At 44.9% G+C, this 7,463-nt stretch overlaps 1 pseudogene; it reads left to right on the top strand.

Annotated features, from left to right (window-relative positions):
* Positions 1-6,914: 6,914 nt before the first annotated feature.
* LOC124623365 lies at positions 6,915-7,031 on the top strand (annotated as a pseudogene).
* The last annotated feature ends 432 nt before the right edge of the window (positions 7,032-7,463 follow it).

Raw genomic sequence — 7,463 nt, 5'->3', positions numbered from 1 at the left:
GCCTAATTAGGCATTAACTGAGTTTCTTCCCTGTACAAGTTGATGTATATTCATGCAAAACAACAAGTAGTAACACTGCATCATATAGTAGAATTTTAGAACCAGAAAATCTACTGAACTGATAATTTCACTTTCTGTACCAATATGGGTAAACCATAAATACATAACATTACACTATAATGTTTACTACAAAACTTCGTACTGTCCATTGATCTGATTAAAATTGGGCATAGGTTACCCTAGAAATAGCACTTTCGAAACACACACACACAATGTCAATTTTGATAAATGTAAAACACTGATAAATTTTGGGTTTTATATTGGCTTTAACTTTACTGGTCTAATCAGTTTAGAACACTTCAGAATTCAAATGAATAAAAAAGGGGGGGGGGGCCTGAAACTGTTATGATCACTGTATTGAAACTATTAACTATTGAAAGCATTAAGCACTCAAGATTTCCAATATATGAATTACTACTCTTTTTGTCTTATTTCCTGCTCATTTAAGATACCATTATATCTGCCTCAATATAATTAAACTTCATTACTAAACCAATTTCAAAATTATCTTCCCACTTTGTCAGACCTTTGTTATTTACCTATAGATTCATTAACTAAACAGTTCTTTAAACATCATTCTAACATAGCTAGGTCTGCAAGTAATTATTAGTAACATAAACTTTAAATCTTCATCTCGGGATACTCGGATTGTACAACATGTGGAAAGGGCCCTGTCTAGGTTAGTTGTGAGGATAATTAAATGATAGGACAGTTCTGGTAAAATTTAAGTTGTTATTGAACAGTATGGAACAAAAGTAACACTGGTCCACACGAATACAGTACTAAAAGTTTCAACCTGTTTGTATCGATGTGGCGGTTGGCGGGCGGCGAGATGGCGAGGCACAGAGCACACATACAATCACAGCTATGGCTCTTGATGTATCGGCACTTTACTTCTTCATAGCGTCGCAATACTGTTCCACTTAGTGCCTATGGAATTTTGCCATGCTGTATAGGCGTCGGGACGGCACATCCGAGGCTCAATGAAACTACGTCTTACAGGAGAGCCTCCTCGATCCAGAACGTGTGGATCAGACCAATGCCCAACTCCGACTACTACTGCTGTGCCCGTTATGCCGTGCAGCGCCCGTGTGCATTTTCCCGCTCTCGCCTGCCATCCACCTTTTACCGCTCCCCTACAGACAGGGTATTCACCAGAGGTTTTGCATTCTACATATCCCAATACATTGCCAACGTATGGACCAGACGCGCAATTACAATTTTAACATCTTACAGCAGCCTCAACACCTGTTAAACTTCAATTCTATTGCAATATTGCTTGAAATTTGACATAAACATTAATGTTCACATTGAAAATTGTTTACAGTTTCTTTAACATAATGGCATGAAACAAAAAAGAAATGAAATCAGAACATCGATTACACTAATTTATCGAAAATCAGAAGAAAAGAATTATATGTACAATAGTACAGTGTTGTTGTTGTTACAGGTTGTTAAAGCTATAGTATTGTTTAACTGTGACCAACGCACGTAATGACGTAATGCTACAACAGGGCCGGCGGCGGTGGCCGAGCGGTTCTAGGCGCTTCAGTCCGGAACCGCGCGACTGCTACGGTCGCAGGTTCGAATCCTGCATCGGGCATGGATGTGTGTGATGTCCTTAGGCTAGTTAGGTTTAAGTAGTTCTAAGTCCAGGGGACTGATGGGCTCAGAATCGCGGGAAGTCACCTCGGGAAGTGTGTGTGAGATCCGTACTGAATAAACACTCTGTGCTCCAGGTTCCAGAAAAGGGGTGAGAAACCGCCCTGCGTAAATCTATACCTGTGAGGTCACCGTAATTACTTTTTAACAGTATCGGATGCTACAAGATGTGTGTGTGTATATCTGAATTCCTGCGTCCGGCCATCCTGATTTAGGTTTTCCGTGATTTCCCTAAATCGCTCCAGGCAAATGCCAGGATGGTTCATTTGAAAGGGCACGGCCGACTTCCTTCCCCGTCCTTCCCTAATCCGATGAGACGGATGACCTCGCTGTTTGGTCTCTTCCCCCAAACAACCTTATATCTGAATTTTTATAGATGATGACACCATTAATTTAAAAGTTGGAAATACTCAGTATAATGCACTTTATGTAACCGAAAATAGTAAATGTTGCCAAATCACTCATTTCTTTCGCGAAGAGAAAGTAACTGAACCAAGATACAAAACGCTCAAATTTCAAAGTTTAAATTATTGACAGATCTCACAAACAAAAGACTTCCATCCCTTCTTTTTGACACCAGAACACAGTTCATGGGCCCATCTAAGACGTTAGGTACAACGTCCTCAGACGAGGACGAAGGCGAGCGATGGCTTCTTTTTGTTTTGTTTTCGCCCCTTCTGTCGGTTGGTTAGGGGGCACACTTAAGGGGCAGCTGTTGCAACGGTCTCGGATGATAATTCCGGCGATAGGCATAGTCTTTCCAGTGCTGCCCTTGCTTTGCTACAACTTCTTCGTTCGGAATTTGTTTGCAGTTTTTCTTCAAGAGCGCTTTTGAATGGGGGGGGGGGGGGGGGGATTGTTGTAGTAGCTGCTATACTGGAAGGGTGTCCTGCTGTGTTCGGCCTATTAAACTGATCTACTGCTGCCGGAGGATGGTTTTAGAATGGTGAGACTGTCTTGCTAGCGCTTTTTCGTTCTGGTGCGCCCGATTCTTTTACAACGTCATTGTCATTTTCTAACTAAAAGAATTCATTATCAGCGAAAATATGCGTGTTGAAGGAAATAACGCCACAAGACAAGCCCTTTCATAGCAATTCCAAAGTTCGCGCATTCAGACTAAGCCTGACCCACCAGTTCACGTAAGTGATAGGAAGTTAGCGCTCTGAATGCTCGATCAGATATCCAGGACTCTGCAGCTTGTCTGTAGTAAATCTCAAATGAGCCCCCGACCGAAGGCTCCAACTTGTGGGTGGTACGCAGAGATTGACAAACAATAACTCCACGTTAGCCGGCCGCTGGTGGCCGAGCGGTTCTAGGCGCTTCAGTCTGGAACCGCGCGACCGCTACGGTCGCAGGTTCGAATCCTGCCTCGGGCATGGATGTGTGTGATGTCCTTAGGTTAGTTAGGTTTAAGTAGTTGTAAGTTCTAGGGGACTGATGACCACAGCAGTTAAGTCCCATAGTGCTCAGAGCCACTGGACGTTGTCGTGCTAAGTGGTTGCCGTCGATGTTCCTTGTGTGGGTGAAATGCTCATCACAGCAACTGGCTTACCTGGAGTCGGCTTTGGATACTCCGAGACGTATACTCCGTGGAGATATGGAGCTGAATTAATCCAGAAGGGTGACAGCTAGCTATACTTCCTGGAGGACAGCCATCCGAAGCACAGCCTTTTTCGAGGGAAGACTATCAAAGATGGAACGAACATATTGGCCACACTCGTGCAGGAAACCACTGCCATAAGAACCCGTCCTTGTCGATTAGTCAGACTTCCAACCAGTTTCTTCCTTTTAACACTAATTATTTTCAGCCGTCGACTCTGAGCAACAATTGTTGCAGTTTCGTCCACATTAAACACTTTTGGTGGATTGAAATTTACTTTTTTCAGCTCCGGCTTTATTACATCGGAATACAAACTCACCCTTTCCTTAGAAAAGCCTTTAGCTGTTGATAGCGACACTGCTTCCGGTATACGTTGATAGGGACACTGCTTCCGGTATACTCAAGCTGAGAGATGGATATCGCTTTAAAAAAATTTTTAACCATTTTTTTCCTCCCTCGCTCCTTTTGAGAGTGGAAGTGGAAAATCAGTATTGTTTCTCACAGCGATTGCGAAGCTGGTTGTCTAATAACGGAAGATCTTAATCCATAATACCTGCTCTCCATAACTTTGCAGTACTCAACTAATTCTTCCACCAGTTCATCTCTTCGGATACATCTTCATCCAAGCTTCGTACTTATTGCGAGGGCGTGCTGAAAAATTAAGGCTCTCCAAATTTGTTATGTCAAAACTCTTAAAGATCTTTATAAAACAAACTTTATTAACATTCTGCATCTTTATTCTCCTTGTCTACAGTTTTATTTCTTGACATAGTCATACATTTCTCCCAACGAGAGACCAGTTTGTTGATACCGTCACCGTAGAAGGACTGCCTTTTTTGACGGATCCACACCCTGACTAGTGCTTGCACCGCTTCATCGCTATCAATGTGAAGTCTTCGATTGTGCTGTTTATGATTTGGAAACAGCCGGCCGGGGTGGCCGAGTGGTTGTAGGCACTACAGTCTGGAACCGCGCAACCGCTACGGTCGCAGGTTCGAATCCTGCCTCGGGCATGGACGTATGTGATGTCCTTAGGTTAGTTAGGTTTAACTAGTTCTAAATTCTAGGGGACTGATGACCTCAGATGTTAAGTCCCATAGTGCTCAGAGTCATTTGAACCATTTGGAAACAGAGGAAAATCGGATGTGGCCAAGTCGGGACTGTCAGACGACGGTGGACCCAAAGCGTCGCGTTGTTGCAGGTACTGCACCTCTTGTGTGTGGTCTGGCACTGTCATGTATGTGGACGAACTCTTCGAAGTCGTGCTTTCAGTTTTTTTAGGGCCTCGCGGTACGTTGCAGAGTTTGCGGTGGTACTTTTGGTCATTAATTCCAAATGCACAGCACCCCGAACATCCCAGAACACTGCCAGCGCGAGTTTGGCTGATGATGGCACGGTCTCGACTCTTTCTGGCGTCGGCGATCCATTGACACCCTGTTTTTTACGGGGTCAAAATGGTGAATCCAGCTTTCATCACTTGTCACAAAGTCTTCAAGGAACCCTCACAGTCAAAACGCAAGAGGTATTGTTGACAGATGTCCAGTCAAATCTGTTTGATGTCAGGGGGCGAGCATTCGAGGCACCCACCGTGCGCACAGTTTTCTGTAACTCAGTTCTGCAATAGTAAGCTGTAAACGCTGTCGTGCTATACCACACATACGTAAGAGCTGTGTCTTTGTTAGCCCACAATTTCCTCCAACGAGTTCGCAAACTGACGAGTGTCGGTTTTCGTATGGGGCCGTCCACTCCGACCTCGGTCACACGATTTCCTTCTTTATGAGGGCGGTGACCACCTGGTCGTTGAGCGGACGTAAATCCCAGACACACACACACACACACACACACACAGCTTTCAGCTTCTTACGATTTTCACTTAGAGGTACGTTTTGTGCAGTTAGAAACGTAAATACATAGCGCTATTTCTCGGGCACCGGCATAGCTTCCTTACACGCCGCCATGTTACGCGCTGCTAGTGAACTCGATACTAAACTGAAGAGACTACTCAAAGACGTCTTTGCATAGAAAACTGTGACGGTTTCGGGTGAATCCGCCGTATTGGCGAGGGCATTCAGGGTTGTTAGTAATGCAAGAACTTGTGATTCTTGAGCGATGCTCTCACTGAACTAGAAAGTAAACCTAGACAGGGTCACGCAATACCCGTTAACAGTAATTTCATTTCTCCTATTTAGTAGAGCGACTCGGCAGCTTGCCCCGACGTAACACGGCGCCACGGTTTGGCTTCGTCGTAGTTAGCCAGTACTACTCAACTGCGTCCGACGAGACGACGATATTGATGCAGAAATTAGTGTTTGAGGAAAGTGAAGTCCCGTCCCATGTTTCCAGTAGTCCTGTCCTCCGTTCCTAAACAGCACTGCTTGTTTCTGAGATGTGATCAGCAGCCACTAACTACACGTTGTTGTTTCAGGTGAGGCTGTTGCGCCGGCTGCCTACCGAGCAGGCGCTCCTCTGCCCGGCAGCGTCTGCAGGTGGTCGGGAGCGGCGCCGCCTCCGGTCTGTGTCCGCCGCTAACTGGCTACCCTGCACCGCATTCCATTAACTGGTGTCACAAGTAATCAAACTACTTCCACAACACTTTCATCCCGTAGCTATATTTTCTAGAACCTTTCATTCACAAGCAACTGTAACATAAAAAGTGTTCGTTTCCATTCAAAGGCATGTGTTTTATGACGCGACTCGTTTTGTTACGGTGGAAACACAGTTCTGTCAGTCGCATCTCCATTGCGGCATTGGTTGACAAGCAGTGATGGCACTATCATAAAATTTCCAAGAAATACTCTCGTTCTGCAGGGTAGCGAAGAGCGTGTTTGGAGGCAGCTGACGGCAAGACAATGCTTCAACTCGACAAAGAAACAAACGTACCTCCATCAACAAAGCAACGGGCTAGAAATCGTGACGGAGCCATGATAAAATTCTTTAGAATAATGCCGGAATACTTGTCACTATAAAAAAAAAAAGGAATTACTCATCAGGGTGTATACGACCAGGGACAACCGGGAGATCTGGGAAAAACCCGGGAATTTTTTCATCCGGGAGAAAACCGGGAAAAACCCTGGCATTTTTTTAGAATTCCAGGATATTTTTGTTTTGTTTCAGTTTTCAATTAATTTTTTGTAATTTTGACTGGTAAGAAATAATACTCTAACAAAGGATATTGCTGCCTCCCGCTACTGCAGAATAATACTGCACCAATAAAACATGAACGAGAGAAAAAAACTAAAATGAAACTAAAGTTGCAAAGGAAATGTGCTATGTACCCAACATAACACAGTGCTCATACAAGCGTCTGCCAGTGTAAAAATGTGTTAAAGGCTTTAGGAAGACTATGCAATGCTTCATAACAACGAATTGCCTCCGATGAGCATGACGTCAAAACTGTTTACATTAGATTCGTGTGAGCAGCTGCGAGCGGACCCATGCGCATGCGTAGTTGAGTCGCGCATGTACCTTCTCCCGCTTCTGGCTACTAAAGTGTGGCTGTTAGCTGTATAAGCAAGCAGCAAGATGCTACCCGGAAAAATTTTACTGGCGCGCGCAAGCTGCAATATTCACTGGGAGCAAACCGGGGTATCTGGGCAACGGCCTTGCCGCAGTGGATACACCGGTTCCCGTGAGATCACCGAAGTTAAGCGCTGTCGGGCGTGGCCTGCACTTGGATGGGTGACCATCCAGCCGCCATGCGCTGTTGCCATTTTTCGGGGTGCACTCAGCCTCGTGATGCCAACTGAGGAGCTACTCGACCGAATAGTAGCGGCTCCGGTCAAAGAAAACCATCATAACGACCGGGAGAGCGGTGTGCTGACCACACGCCCCTCCTATCAGCATTCTCACCTGAGGATGGTACGGCAGTTGGTTGGTCCCGATGGGCCGCTTGCTGTAAACCGGGGTATCTGCCCCGGGCGGCAATTCCAGTCAAGCATTAACCGCCTTGCAGAACAATGAAGTTGTTTTTGTCGGTTTGCTAAAGAAATATGGCTTTATTAAACTTTTCCGCTGAGTCACTCAATTTATTTGAAACGAAGTGTTTAATTCCACACTATTGGCTAGTTTCAACTGTTTGCTGTATTTCAAAATAGCATGTTTCCAACATATAGCACGTATGGCATTATGCCACAATAAAAAA

Source organism: Schistocerca americana, chromosome 7, assembly GCF_021461395.2.
Source record: "Schistocerca americana isolate TAMUIC-IGC-003095 chromosome 7, iqSchAmer2.1, whole genome shotgun sequence".
Lineage (NCBI taxonomy): Eukaryota > Metazoa > Arthropoda > Insecta > Orthoptera > Acrididae > Schistocerca > Schistocerca americana.
Note: the sequence above shows the minus strand (reverse complement) of the source record. Positions and strands in the feature narration are given on the sequence as shown.